The sequence below is a fragment of the Saccopteryx bilineata genome, chromosome 4, assembly GCF_036850765.1.
Source record: "Saccopteryx bilineata isolate mSacBil1 chromosome 4, mSacBil1_pri_phased_curated, whole genome shotgun sequence".
NCBI classification, from domain to species: domain Eukaryota; kingdom Metazoa; phylum Chordata; class Mammalia; order Chiroptera; family Emballonuridae; genus Saccopteryx; species Saccopteryx bilineata.
The window spans coordinates 38,746,248-38,762,698 of NC_089493.1; the positions used below are offsets into that span (position 1 = coordinate 38,746,248).

General features: G+C 40.8%; 1 pseudogene; it reads left to right on the forward strand.

Annotated features, from left to right (window-relative positions):
* Positions 1-12,755: 12,755 nt before the first annotated feature.
* LOC136335274 (ferritin heavy chain pseudogene) lies at positions 12,756-13,288 on the forward strand (annotated as a pseudogene).
* The last annotated feature ends 3,163 nt before the right edge of the window (positions 13,289-16,451 follow it).

Below are 16,451 nucleotides of genomic sequence, written 5' to 3' on the forward strand. Positions count from 1 at the left end.
AAAACCCAGAGGATATGGAATCTAGGCGTTAAGTTGATCCCCGCCAAGCTGAACAGCCCCACAGCTGCTGAGGTCGCAATGCCCAGATTCAGGATCTCAGGTCTAGCTTATTATACCACAAAATGAATGCAGCACCTTTGGGGATGTTTAGAATCTTTCCACTTATATACCAGGTATCTCTACTTCATTTTCTCCCTCTCCTGTCAAACGCATGAACTCAAAGCATCCTAAGGCTGGAAGAAACCCTGAGAGCATCCCACCCCGTTGGTGGAGGAGAGGGGGAGAGGAGCTGACAAGGCACGGGGGCTCCCAAACACGGGGGTGAGAGCACTTCAAGGTCACTGGCTCAGAAGGAGGTTAATGACACCCAGTGGTAACCTCTGACTTGTGCTGGGAACTATGTGGCCCTTCTTCAGAAGTCAGGGTCCCTCACAAATTCACCCACCTGTCCCGACTGGAACGTGTGAGCGGCTAAGCAGCATAAACTTCAGTTGAGCAGACTCAGGTGGCCATGATCGAATATAGACAATGCATTTTCTTTCTTATTTATTACTAAATTTATATCTGGAGGGGATTTCTCTTTCAATAAAGTTCTTATACCTGGTCCAACCACAGCAGGAAATCACCTCCAAAACTCAGTTTATTACTTTTGGCTTCCCAGCCTTCCTTCTTCTGAGTAATGGGAACTTCATTTTGGAAAAGCCACATCTCCCCCCCCCCCCAATTGTCTGCATGATTTGGGGAATTCTACCCTTTCCTCAACTTCCCTTCCCAACGGCTCCCAATTCACTTAGTAAAATCTACCCTTCTTCTGGTTTCCTAGCATTTTTTTGAGCTATTTTAGATTATACTCTTCTCCAAATTAAATAAACCTAATACTCATCCAGTGGTTACTTCTTCTGTGAAGCAAGAAGCCTTTGCCTCCCTTCCCTTTCGCATGGGCCTCTGGGATTGCTAAGTGCCCTCCCTACGCCCCTTACCATCACTTTTCTTCGCCCCCACACGTATTGCACACTATTGTCAGCTGCAACAACACCCTTAAAAATAATTTTTGTCCTGCTTATTCCCTGCTTCACCAACTGACTCATCTGTTCAAGTTTATTTTCTGTGGCCCCTTGCAGCAGTGAACTCTGTTGGTCTCCAGCACACTGTGCTCTTTGACCAGTATGCGTGCCCAACGCGCCTTCTTGCTGGAATCATCTCCTTTTCCCATCCCCCAGGACCACTTTTTCCTTCAGGTCGGACCACAAGACCCAGTTCAGATGTCACCTCCAAAACAAGGAGTCGCTGGGCTCACACAGAGTGCTGACATGGTGGCATTCTTTATGTGGAATCAGAAGTATCCATCTTCCCACACTTGACTGTGAGATCCTTGGGAACTAAGTCTCCATAGTTCCCATGTCTGCCCCATAGGAGCTTAAAATAGCAATAATAATAATAATAATGTGCATTTTTAACCAATATTTACAAAGAACTCACTATTTTCCAGGCATATTCTAAGAAAAACACATACATTAAATGATTATATAAACATATACATACATATTCATTTAATATATACTCATTAAGGAATATATTTCAATAAAATATTCATTTTTAATAATATATTCATCTAATCCTCACAACAATTCTGTGGAACAAGTACTATCATTCTCACCTTACACATAAGAAAACAGAAGCTCAAAGTGATTAACTCACCCAGTTTTGTTTTGTTTTTTAGATTTTATTCATTCATTTTGAGAGCGATAGAAGGGGGGGAGAAGCAGGAAGCATCAACCCCATATGTGCCTTGACCAGGTAAGCCCAGGGATTTGAACCGGCAACCTTAGCCTTCCAGGTCTATGCTTTATCCACTGCACCACCCCAGGTCAGGCTTCACTCCATTTATCATTAGCCAATAGCAGAGCAGAGATTTAAACCAGGGGTTCTTGAGACTACACTGATGAATGTAGCAATGAGCAATGAAGAAACAGATTCTAATCTCTAATACCAACCCTTCTATACCTCAGTTTTTGCTGTGACTGGTTTGTCTACCACATTATTTCCAAGCCTTGATCTGGGGTTCTGAATTCTGACACCTCCTCTCCCTGACCGTGGAGTAACTCTTCTACTCAGAAACATGTTTTTCTGTCAACACTTCCATCTGTGCAAATATCCCTGACGCTATACTTACTTTCCGAGTCTGGGGCTTCCTGAAAGTGTTTGCCTTCCCCTGTGGTGACACATACTGGTCCTGACCTCACCCTTATTTTGCCTTCATTATCTCTTCTCTTCAGCTGCTATCTATTATATACGGTGCTATGCTTTTCATATAACTTACTGAGTAACCCTTTCTTTGTGAAACCACCTTTATTTGATATCTAAAACATAGGTTATATATAAACAACATATATAATACAAACAGATATTTGCTTATCTAATTATGTATAAGATATCATCACTCAGCACCTGTAGCATTCTATTTTTAATTATGATGGCTTTATAATAGTCAATATCTGATTCAGCAAGTACTTCCTCCATGTTCCCTCTTTTCAAAAGTTAATTACCCATTTCTATATTTTTATTCATTCAGGAAGGTGTTAGAATCATATGGCTAAAAGTTTTTTTTGTTTTTTTTTTGTTTTTTGCATTTTTTCTGAAGCTGGAAACAGGGAGAGACAGTCAGACAGACTCCCGCATGCGCCCAACCGGGATCCACCCGGCACGCCCACCATGGGGCGAGGCTCTGCCCACCAGGGGGCGATGCTCTGCCCATCCTGGGCATCGCCATGTTGCGACCAGAGCCACTCTAGCGCCTGAGGCATAGGCCACAGAGCCATCCCCAGCGCCCGGGCCATCTCTGCTCCAATGGAGCCTCGGCTGCGGGAGGGGAATAGAGAGACAGAGAGGAAAGCGTGGCGGAGGGGTGGAGAAGCAAATGGGCGCTTCTCCTGTGTGCCCTGGCCGGGAATCGAACCCGGGTCCTCCGCACGCTAGGCCGACGCTCTACCACTGAGCCAACCGGCCAGGGCCTATGGCTAAAAGTTTTTTAAAAGTAGGTTTTGGGTTCTAGTTCAAGGTAGCAATGTAAAATAATTGAACTCACCTCCTCCCACGAAGACATGGAACCTAGAACTACGTCTGAAACAACTCCCTCTGGAAAAAACCTAAAGGCTGGCTGAGTGGCTCCTACGCATCCCATAGGGCAAGAAAGAGAAGGCCGAGAAGAAGCAGGTAGGACAGGCTGGGACACAATCTCACCATAAATCCCCAGCCCAGGGCAGAGACCCAAAGTCCAGAGGGAATTCAAATCCCGAACCTTCTCTCTGAGGAGCCAAGGGTTTGGACCCTACATTGGGCATCCCCAACTTTTAAGACCTGTACCTGAGAGATGAGCCCCCAAAATATCTAGCTTTGAAAACCAAGGGCATTGGTGCCCAGGCAGCTGCCACAGTCTAAGAAAGGGCTCTCACAAGGCTGACCGCAGGGGCTCCTGCCCCAGGGACCACCTGTCCCAACTTTGAGTGGAGACACTCATTTGCTTGTCTTAGAGTGTCAACCTGAAGGGCAGGCATCTGATGTGACATACATCTGGGGGCCTAGTGGGGTGCTCTCTGGGGACAGGACGGGTGGGTGGCATGTCTTCATTCTCCCTCTGCCTTTCTCCAGCCAGGACGTGTCATCTTTGTTTTTTGGATTTTTTCCCATTTCTTCTGTCTTTACCACTATCTCTATCCATTTCTTCTGCTTGGCTCCAGCCAATGCAAACCATTTTTTTTATCTCGATTCTTTCTTTCCACCCTTTTCTTTATTTTTTCTTCTCTGGAGGGCACCAGCATATATGCTCTCCCCTTGCCACACTCCAGAGAGCCAGTGTCCCGGGAGCAGAGCTTTGACACACGTTGGTGCCCCAGTTTTATATCTGGAACCCAGTGTTTGTGGCTGCTAATACTTTTCACTGAAACTAAGGTGAAAGGTTAGAGGAAGGAGAGTTGTCTGGAACAGAAAGATACAAATGGTCTGGAAAGAGGTCTGAGATGGTTGACGCCATAGAACTCAGGGAGAAGATGAGGATCTAACATATCAACTTGTCTCCTTTTAGGCTTTATGTGCCACTGTCTTGAATGAAACTTATTTTTTTCTCTTAAATATCCATAGTGATCCATGAAAGTGATGTTTCCAACAACAATTTTTTTTAAGATTTTATTTACTGATTTTAGAAAGAGAAGAGAGAGAAAGAGGGAGTGAGACCATAGTTACTTCACTTTAGTTGTTCATTGACTGCTTCTTGAATGTGCCTTGACTGGGCAAGACCAGGGTTGGCTCAGTGGTAGAGCGTCGGCCTGGCGTGCAGGAGTCCCTGGTTCGATTCCCGGCCAGGGCACACAGGAGAAGTGCCCATCTGCTTCTTCACCCCTCCCCCTCTCCTTCCTCTCTGTCTCTCTCTTCCCCTCCCACAGCCGAGGCTCCATTGGAGCAAGGTTGGACCGGGTGCTGAGGATGGCTTTGTGGCTTCTGCCTCAGGTGCTGGGATGACTCTGGATGCAACAGAGCGATGCCCCAGAGGGGCAGAGCATCATTCCCTGGTGGGCATGCCAGGTGGATCCCGGTCGGGCGCATGAGGGAGTCTGTCTGACTGACTCCCCATTTCCAGCTTCAGAAAGATGCAAAAAGAAAAAAAGACCAAGGTTTCGAACTGGTGACTTCAGCACTTCAAGTCGACACTCTATCCACTGTGTCACCACAGGTCAGGCTCCAAAAATAAATTTTAAAAGATAATACAGATCTTGAGTCTTCAACAGTATATAGTTCCTCCTTTAAGAGTGATTTTTATGCTTTGTTCCATTTTGTAGCCATATTTCTGGCATTCATTTATGCTTAATGTCATGTTTAACTGATTTTGGTGCCAGGTTTATATATCACTTTCCCCATTCTTGATTTCTTAGTGTGAGTCAGCACTTCTTCAAGAAACTTTTTTAATGATATGTTGAACTGATTGCAAAATCGTCCTAAAGAAAAATGCCCTCAGTTTCCCTCCCTCTCCCTGCATCCATGACTTTCATAATATGCTTTTGCAGGTCCTCCCATTAAAAGGTAGTCTATTTCCTGACTCCTGAACCTTTTGACTTGCTCTGATCAACTCAATATCATGAAAATGATGTTGTTTCAGTCTGAGCAGATGCCTCAAAAAGTCTTTGACTTCTGCTCTTGGAAACCTGAAACTACCAACTGAATGAACCTGGAGTCGCCCGTTGAATAATGAAACGCATGTGGCTCCCTCTCCACTGTTGTCTCACCTGGCAGCCAGCCACCCCTCTGACCTGTGTGGGAGAGCATTATTGCCCTCAGCCAACCCAGCAGCTGGCTGCAGACACATGAGCAAGCCCAACCAAGATCGGTGCAATCAGTCCAGCTCTGCAGAACTGCCCACCTGAGCCATAAAATTATAAGCAATAACAAATGTTTGAGGCTTACAGGCACGAAATTTTAGGGTGATTTATTAAGCAACAGAAATAATTATCTGATACAAAAGGTGACCTTTTTTTAAGACTTTATATACCTGAGAATATGATTATGCCTCTTTATTACTTGACCATCAACCTAACTTACATTTAAAATACATTCCTGACTTACAAAGTTCATCTTTCAATACTCTGAATATATTGCTCTATTATTTTCTGGCATTATATTTTGCTAATTCATAGTACTTTAATGTCTTTATACTTATATCTGAATATTTACATATTTATTTATCTCTATAACAAAACTTATTTCATGATTTGAAACTTTGTCTACTTTTCCTCAAATATAATGAGCCCCTTTAATTGGTATGCTTAAAAGTATTTTTAATGATATCCTTTATTATTACTTCTGTTCTATTTATTCTTCATGAAATTTTTCTACATTTTAAAGTTTCTCCATTTTGTGTCCTCTATACACACTCTTTTTCATAATATTTGAACTTTTTAACTTTTACCTCTGCATTATGGGGGGAAATCATTAAATTTGCCTTTATATTACTATTCTTATTATTGATTTCATATAGACATGCTGCTGTATTCCTGACATTGATTCTAATCTGCTTTATATATTTAATTGCTATGTAATCTTTCCTCGCCCCACTCAGCTCTGTCTTAATCTCTAACTACTGACTTTAGAGTTCATATTATTTTCTTTTTCTTGCAACTTGTTCTCATCTCATCGCTTTCTATTCCTGTTTTATAGATGTTACAGCTTTACATATATCTATGGGCACTAATTTTTTTTTATTTTTTTTTATTTTTATTTTATTTATTCATTTTAGAGAGGAGAGAGAAAGGAAGAGAGAAAGGCAGAGAGGGAGAGAGAGAGACAGAGAGAGAAGGTGGGGAGGAGCTGGAAGCATCAATTCCCATATGTGCCTTGACCAGGCAAGCCCAGGGTTTCAAACCAGCGACCTCAGCATTTCCAGGTTGATGCTTTATCCACTGCGCTGCCACCACAGGTCAGGCCCGGCACTAATTTTTTATAAACTTATTTTTTTACTCCAGGAGTAACAGTGTAAAGAGATTTCTATTCCTTTGAGTTGGAAGCATTATTTGATTTTTTTAAATCCTGAAATAGTTTTACATGTTGACCAACACCCCAGATGAAAATAAAAGTCACAGAGTACAAATACCACCAAGGAGGGACGCTGGCTTTAGAGACTGCAACACATCAAATTGCCATTTGAGGTAACAGGTTTTAAAGGGAAGAAAGAAAGCTCATTAAAAATGTCAGAATCTAGCCTGGCCTGACCAGGCGGTGGCACAGTGGATAGAGCGTCGGACTGGGATGCGGAAGACCCAGGTTCGAGACCCCGAGGTCACCAGCTTGAGTGCGGGCTCATCTGGCTTGAGTAAAAGCCCACCAGCGTGAACCCAGGGTCGCTGGCTCCAGCAAGGGGTTACTCGGTCTGCTGAAGGCCAGTGGTCAAGGCACATATGAGAAAGCAATCAATGAACAACTAAAGTGTTGCAACGCGCAATGAAAAACTAATGATTGATGCTTCTCATCTCTCTGCATTCCTGTCTGTCTGTCCCTGTCTATCCCTCTCTCTGTCTCTGTAAAAAATAAAATTTAAAAAAAAAAAAAAAAAAAAAAGAATCTAGCCTGACCAGGCAGTGGCGCAGTGGATAGAGCGTCAGACTGGGATGTGGAGGACCCAGATTCGAGACCTCGAGGTCACCAGCTTGAGCGCTGGCTCATCTGGTTTGAGCAAAGCTGACCAGCTTGGACCCAAGGTCGCTGGCTCGAGCAAGGGTTTACTCGGTCTGCTGAAGGCCCATGGTCAAGGCACATATGAGAAAGCAATCAACGAACAACTAAGATGTTGCAACGAAAAACCGATAATTGATGCTTCTCATCTCTCTCCGTTCTTGTCTGTCTGTCTCTGTCTATCCCTCTCTCTGACTCTCTCTCTGATTCTCTAAAAAAATAAAAATAAAAAAAATGTCAGACTCAACAACCACTTCGATTTCATAGCTACCAAAAATAGCAGGAGATTGAGTAGAGGTCTGTTCTTGTTTTTCAGTTTACCACTCATGGAATAAGGAAGGGTCCATCCTGGTCCAGTGCTTGCCAGCATACAGGAATTGTGGCTTAGATTTAAAACAGCTCATTACAATTGGAAAACATCGTGATGCACGCAGCATGTAACTCAATATCCAGGGCTGGGAAATATTCCTTTTTGATGGTACTGGATTTCAGTGAAACATCAATCACTTCCTATTCCCGCTATTTGATTCTCTGATATTGTGAGCCCTGCAGTATTAGAGTTATTCTTGTTTTTGCCCCCACCAACCATCTTAATGTATATTGGGACTATATCTCCAATAATACAACACAATAAAATTTGCTACCTCATTACCCAAATGCTCATTTCTTGTCTTGTTTTTGTTTTTTTTAGAGGTTTCAGATCCAAATTAATCAAATTAATGTTTCAAAACAGGTGCTAGTAAGGAAGGCTGAAACAGAAGGGAAGAGGAACAGTACTCGGGTAGAAGAACAAGGACCCCAATCAGAAAGCAGACAGGAAGAAAGGGATGATGATGGTTGGTTAACTTTCAAGTGACAAAATCATTCATCTTAGAAAATAGAAAATATTTCCAAAAGCTGGAAACAGATAAGATTCAAGATCTGCATTATCCTTTAAATTTTGTTTTTGAAAACATTTTCATAGATCTAACGCTATGGATAGTTAAGAGAAATAAATTCATTCAAGACAATGGTACATAAAGGCTAATAGGAGACTAGCTGAAATGTTAGATCCTCATCTTCTCCCTCAGTTCTACGGTGCCCACTGTCCCAGACCTCTTTTCAGAGCATTTGTGTCTTTCTGTTCCAGAAAACTCTCCTTCTTCTAACCTTTCACCTTTGTACCAGTGAAAAGTATTAGCCACAATAACCAGGCATGAGACATAAAACTTAGGCACTAATGTGTGTCAAAGCTTTCCTCCCAAGACACTGGCATTCTGGAGTGCAGCAAGGGGAGAGCATAGAGTTGGTGCCCTCTAGGAAAGAAAAAATAAAGAGCAAAGTCCTAGAGATTTAAAAAAAAAATGGTTTTCCCTGGCTGAAGCCAAGTGGAGGGAGTGAATAAAGATGGTGGTAAAGGTATTTGTGTGGATAATGGGGTGGGGGTGGGGGTTGTAGAGAGAAGGAGTATGAGCTGAGCATGGCTTTAAAACAGACATTGTAGTGGAAAGTAGGAACTAAGTCAAGAAATTCTTGACATGTATATTTCAACCCAGAAGTTTCTACCTGACATTTGTTTTCTCAAAATTCAGTTTTCTCATCCCTTTAGGCTTTTACAACCTGCTAGGGAATTGTTGAGATTACCCATCGTCTCGAACAGGGGTCGGGAACCTATGGCTCACGAGCCAGATGTGGCTCTTTTGATGGCTGCATCTGGCTCACAGACAAATATTTAATAAAAAAATAATAATGTTAAAAATATAAAGCATTCTCATGTATTACAATCCATTCATTTCCTACCACTCATATTTATGGTTACGGGTGGCTGGAGCCAATCACAGCTGTCCTCCAGGACAACACCAAATTTTTATTGGATAATGCGTAACATACACGGGTCGTTGTATGGCTCTCAAGGAATTACATTTTAAAATATGTGGTGTTTATGGCTCTCTCAGCCAAAAAGGTTCCCGACCCCTGATCTAGAATCTCTTTAAGTTGACAATTACTTAATATGCCTAAAGGAAAACAGAGATAAAGTCAACCTCAACTGATATTGGTGGAAGAGAATGAAGAGAGATTTTGTTGTAATACACTTAAATTCTATTACTATGTTGAAGTCACTGAAATTACTCATATTTTATGAATAACACTAATTATTGCCAGTAGAACATTCTTGTTCCATTTGGGCTGGCAAATGTCAACGGCAAGCCAAATCTGTCAGAAATTAGTACCATATAATAATATTTCTGAAATATTACCAGATGTATTTTGCATTTCCAAACATTTTTGCTCCACACAGTGAAGCTGAGCCATCTAGTGCTTCAGAATAAGAATAGATACAGCCAAGAATAACAAAGGAATTGTCCAACATCAAAGCAAAATTTCTAAAAGAGCAGAAGTAGAAACAATCATCTTCAATTGCCAGAGCCAGGCAACTTCTAATATGCATAATTAACCATGGATGATGCTTTTTCTCTTTTACTTAAACTAGTTGGGCTTCTGTCACAAGAAGGAAAAAGACTCCTCACCAATAAATTGCGTTTTTAAATGTAGCCTCAATAGTCAAGCATACAATAGAAGAATCTACGTGTAAAGTCAGTGAACTGAGCCCTGGGTTTGAAATTAAAAACCCCAAATTGTATATTTACTTACAACTGACTGGATCAAATAAGATTGAGCGACCCATCATTTTGCTACTTCCATTATGCCTAAAACCACATCTTCTCTTTGAAGCTTTTCCTGGCTCTGATTAAAAGCAGTCTTACTCCTAATCCTTCCATCTATTAATACAATGTACTCAAAAATTTGTGTATAATACTCTCACTTTCTTTGTGCATTTAATTTTGGCATATGTCTTTTGTTTTTCCTATCTGAAGGTTGGCTCTATATTTGACCACACTGGCACCACCTGCTCCCCATGACAATGCCGGCAGAGATTGGGAATTAGATCTGTTTACTTTACCCTGAAAGCACCTTCTCCAGCAGCACATGCATTTGTCACTGTTTTCATGCTCGGTTTAGCATGCCCATTTACTTAGCAGGTCTTCTACTTGCTAGTTTCACGTGTATGTTAGCTTTTCATTTGCAATATTGATTCTCTTGGGTTGTAAGCACCTAGTCAACAAGAATTGTGTATTTGGTTCCAAGGACCTATTATCATCCAAATAATTAAGTAGAGTCTTACCTGAGCTTTGTTAGGTGTGAGGTGCCCTGTAAGGGGAAGTTAACAGACAGGTTTCTATCTATTTGTTTATTCATTCAGGAAACATTTATTGAGTTCCTGTAATTAAGCCGAAAACAAAAGATAGTCTTTCTCTTGGGAACCTCACAGTATAGAGAAAGAGACAAAAATCCTTTGTTACAAGAAAGACTAAAAGGGCTATAAAGCATTATTAACATTGAAGCAAAATCCTTAAATTCTCTAGCATTTCTTACTGATGATGTTACAAAACCACTGAGATAGCAGCATACGTAGAGTATTATAATTTCGAAAAATGTTCAGATCTAGTGAAGAGTTGAAGTTTCTGATTTCAAATCCAACTTCAATCCTGAATCACTTACCTTCTTGGGTTCTGTTCTCTCTATAAAATGAGAAATCTAAGCAAGATGGTTCCCAGCATTCTCTCTATTATTGCTACAACCATGATTAAAGGCTATACAAGAAACCCTTCTGTAGCTAGACCATACTGCAACCTCAGAATAATGTCCTTTTAAGCACACAGTTTGAAGTGCTGATTCACTGCCAGCATGCCTAGCTGTGTTTATCTCCTCTCAAGATGAACTACCAGAGTGGGAATTAAAAATTGGACACATCATTGGTGATCATACCATGTTCCTATGAGTCAGACCAATAGCCATCTGGCTCTTCAGTGTGTTTGAAAACACTGCCAAGCTGGGGAGAGGCTCTTACTCAGGCTTTGGGCCACAGTACTGAGTCACATTCTCACTCTGATTGGCAGTCCAATCAGTCCTCTGTTAGGGGGCAGCTTTGTGCTTGAAAAGGCTATAGTTGGTTGTTTCTGTACTGGTTGTGGGCATCACTCATCAACCTAGAAATGTGGCCTGGAAAACACACAATAAGGAGTGTAATAGCTCTGCTTTACTTTTTGTGCCCTAGTATCTGTTGCTGTCAATTCACCCATGGTGTGTGTGTATGTGGACTGGGTTTCTTCAGCATGTCCTTGGGCAGGAAAGAGGGCCTCCTCTTATTTTAAAGCCTCTTGCCCCCGACAATTAGTACATGCACATTGGCACAGAGTAAAGCACCTTTCACAGAGGAGAAATACTTCGTGCTTTGAGAACTCTCATAGATAAGACCAGAATTATTCATTGGGAACCAATGGACCATTTTGGAAGAAGTAAGGGACCCGGGATACCTGGAAAACAAAAGATTTATCATTGTTTCTGAATTAGAAACCAAAATGTAATTAATTGGGTGAGTGAATTGGCATTTTTATCTTACATTGTTATTTGTTTCACATGGCTGAAAATATTTGAGTGTAGACTTCCAGTTGGACATGGTAATATATAGATACTATGCATATACTAACTCATGTGATTCACATAAGAAACTTCAGAGTAAATTCCTCTGAAATTATTCCTCCTACTTTAGCTATTTAAAAAAAAACACACACACAAAGTTCAAAGAAGCTTAAAGAAAAACTTCCCCAAAGACCTGCCACTATAGGTAATAGAACTAAGTCCTGAAAGTGGGTTTGTCTGATTCCAAAAACTAAAATTCAGTGCCTCTCGCATTGAAGTCTGAGAGTCAGTGGAAGGCATTACAATTTTGACTCCATCACTTAGCCAGTAGGTGACACTGGTGAAGACCCTGAAATTATCTGTCCCTCAGTTGCCTCATTTCTAAATTGGAAAATAATAAAATATAACTCATATGGTTGGTGAAAAGTAAATTAAATATTTTTAAAGCATTTAGTTCAGTGCCTGGAATTTAGTAATTGCTCAAGAAAACAGTAACTATTTTAATTTTTAAGCACTTCAGGAGAGATAGAAAAGTGTGGCATCTATGTTAAAGGGTCACATAGTCTAAAGAAGAAGAGATAGATGTCGTTGATAATTCAGTACAAGACTAACAATGTTTAAAGGAGGAAGCTCAAATGAAAAAAAAGAATATCTAGTTGGTGGACTCTGAGATAATTTAATCAAAGAGATGGCACTGGGTCAATAATGCAGCATGTACAATTTCTGGGTATGTTGTAGATACCGGGATCAAAGGAGAAGTATCTCACTGTCCAGTAAGGTTCTATGTCCAACAATCAGAGTATAATATCATGAAAAGCAAAGATTTCTTTTTTTCTTTCCCTCCTAAATCCTTCAAAATATATGTGACAGCTTTCCTTAGTGTTAATACTCACAACAGTCTTCGCAAAGAGTAACCACGGTTTCCTGCTTCAACAGTGCCTGGTTGAACCAGCGTTCAACCCCCATCCCATCTAACTAACCAGACCCAGCCTTCTGCCACCTCCTCAGATGCCCCAAGTTCCCCCACCACCCCACCATGGCTCCAGCACCACACAATTGCCTCTCTTCAGTCACCCCCCATGGTGACCCCTTCCATTTCCCAAGTGCCCCGGAACTATCACCAGGACTCGAAGACTGCCATCAACTACCAGGTCAGCTTCATACCACCTATGTTCACCTGTCCATGTCTCACTACTTTGACTGCAATGATGTGATTTTTGAAGAACTTTGCCAAATACTTTACTCACCAATCTCCCGAAGAGAGGGAATATGCCAGGGAACTGATAAAGCTGCAGAACCGAAGTGCCCAACTCTTCCTTCACGATGCCAAGAAACCAGATAGTAACAACTAGGAAAAATAGGTTGAATGCAATGGAGTGTGCATTGCACTTAGAAAAAAGTGTGACTCAGTCACTACTGGAATTGCATAAACCGGCCACTGACAAAAATGACCCTCATTTGTGTGACTTCATTGACTCACTACCTGAATGAAGAGGTGAAATTTATCAAAGAATTGATTGACCATGTAACCAACATGCACAGGTCGGGGGCCCCTGAAACTGGCCTGGCAGACTATCTCTTTGACGAGCACACTTTGAGAGACAAAGATTAGAGTTAAGCCTTAGGCTAGCTTCCCATAGCCACGGGGTGACTTCCCTGGTCACCAAAGCAATACATGAATATGGGGGTTACCTTTATCTTTTCTGTAAGTTGTAACAAATCACCCGCCTTTGTTCTTTCATTTGTAACATGTCTTCAAATAAAGTTATTTGGTACTCTTCCACCAAAAAAAAAAAAAAATTATTCAGATTACCAGTGCCAGTGACCAGTTTGATCACAATGGTGGCAACACCTTGCACCCTGCACCTTCACCTCCTATTCCATCCCAAGTCTCAGCAGCTTGTTAGTCAATTGAATCTATGGGAATTTAAAACTAGGGAGAATTTTATAAGGATAAAAGCCCATATGGGAGGTCAAGGAGATCAACATATATCATATTGAATCATAAGATTTATGCTGGAAGAAATATTTATCATATATCAAAATGATATATTTTTGAGTCATTATCAGTAGGTCTGAAAGATTTAGCAATTGATTTTATAACTGCTTCTCCCACTCAACCCTCTCCTAATTCCAGATTGTCAGCTGCTTGACACTCCACTTGAATGTTTCACTCTAGGCTAAAATGTCAAAATCTGAGTTGATGATTTCTCTCCCTTCAAACAGCTCCTGCTCCTTGTTTCTCTATGTCAATTGAAGGTCCACCACTGTCCTATTTTTCAAGAGTCTAAACAAGCACTTTCTCCCAGAAATTTGATCTGAGTTACACATACTAAACATTTAAATTTTTTAAAGAAACACAGTAATTCATTTTAAGTACCTTATTTAACCCAACATGTACAAAATATTAGCATTCCTATGTACAACATAAAAGTTAATGAGATGTTGCCTGACCAGGCAGTGGTGCAGTGGATTGAGTCTTGGCATGGGATATGAAGACCCAGGTTCAAAACCCCGAGGTCACCACTTGAGTGTGGACTCACTGGCCTGAGTACAAGTTCACTGGCTTGAGTGTGGGATCATAGACATGACCCCATGGTCACTGGCTTGAGTCCAAGGTCATTGGCTTAAGCAAGGGGTCACTCACTTTGCTGTAGACCCCATTCAAGGCACATATGAGAAAGCAATCAATGAACAACTAAGGAGACGAAGGAGCCACAATGAAGAATTGATGCTTCTCATCTCTCTCCCTTCCTGTCTGTCCCTATCTATCCCTCTCTCTGTTTCTGTCACACACACAAAAAATAAAGTTAATGAGATGTTTATTTTCTTTGATGAAAACTTCTTAGAAATCCACAGTATATTTTACACATACATACATCTCAATTTTGACTAGCCACAGTTCAAGTGCCTAAGAGCTATATGTGGCTCTAAGCTACCCTATTAGATGATGCAGGCCTAGATCTTAGTTACATTTCACTCTTCTCCTTCATCTTCCATATCCAAACATTTGCATGGCTCTCATAACTATTTTGCCATTTCCACTCACCACCTTATTTCTTTACCTGCCAAGTACCTTAATTCCCCTCACAGGTCCCCCAACTATTCTGTCTTTGTTCCAATCCATGAAATAAACTACTAAGCTTCCCAATGTGCTGCCAAGAAACCACCATTGGCTCACAACTGCCTGCCATAGTGCATTCAAATGCCTCAGCCTAGTGCCTGAATTCCTCCACTAAATGCCCCTTAATCATTTTAGAGCCATGCGTTTCATTGCTCCTCTTGTTTCTGCTAATCTAGACTACAGATTGTCTCCCATTTACTCCTGAAGTCTCAACTCTGTTTCTTTGGTCATTGACTCCCCTTCTCTGACTATTAAAATTTTACCCTTTCTTCAAAGTTGTTCTTTAACTCTACTTTTTCATTACTACTTCCCTGTTCTTCCCAACTAGATAGAATCTCCTCATTCTTTCATAGTACAATCCCATATCTCTTATGCAATTTAGGCAAACCTTTTTATTTTAATTTAAGGTCTTGTGAATATTATTACCCCTTCTATATTTTGGGCTGTGGGCCAAGATAGTATCTTTAAATCTCAGTATCCCAGACAGCTCTCAACTGTTTCCATGAATCTATAAATAGTCAAGAGAAGCAAATCTCTAAGGTCCTTTGGTGGTGGTAAGAAAAAGTATGGGAAACCAACTTTTTGAAATAGCTTTTCAATTATTCAAGCAACAAGAAATGCCCAGATAGGCAAAATATTTAATATGGCAATCTTTCCTACAAACCTGAACTGGAAGCCAAGATTAAAAATCAACACTTAACCTACAAGATTTCTTTTGGAGGATCTGTTTTATAGGGAGAGTTGTTTTTGGAAAGTGCTGGATGTGAGAGAAAGGGCTGGAACCATCACTGAAGTGTTATCATATTATAATTCAGACACAAAATGTATATTTCCTCACCATGTCTTTTTTAATACTGTAATCTTGATTTTGGCTGAAAATAACACCAAAATTTTCCTGGGTGATGCCAAACTCTATATCCTGACCATTATTGGGTCTTTGTTCCAGAGTATTGGAGCATAAGTTTATAAAGCAGTGGGACAGCAGTATGTAAAGAAATAAAAAGTTTCTTTAGATTAAACCAAACCAGTGAAAATAACTTAATTGTGCAGTACACAGTGAGGATAGCAATCATGTCAGCCATCTGTCTGAAAGATACTCACACTCGTAGAGAAAATTCAAAGGAAAAATAACAACACTGTTTGCACTTGGATCCATGCCTAGGGCCTTTTCTTCTAAATACGGACATAGATAAGTGTACCTGTTGTCCAGGTTGCTTCTGCAATCCTGCTTGTCCACTATATGACTGCTTCTTCTCCCCAGGCGGAAAGTTCTCTCCATCAATTCAATCACATTCAATTAAGCAGGAATCCAGGAAAGTGGACATAATTCAAACCAGTGACAGCAAACTATTGTACTTATTGTTTTAGGGGTTTTTTTTCCCTAGTTCCTAATGGCCTATCAACTATAACAGAGTGAAGTTTTTATAGTTGGCTCATTTTTGAAAGCTAGAGACAATAGTTGCTGCTTTATTTAGGTCTCTTAATTATTTAATATCAATGGCAAAAGTTGCATTGGCAAGTTTGATGGGAGATTAGCTCATGTTTGTTTTATAAAAATAGGGCAATCTCGTTAAGGTTTCATAGTAAGGAGACAGTTTCTCTATTCACTGCAACTGCAAGTAGTAAGGCCTAGTCCTGGATGGTCCAGGTT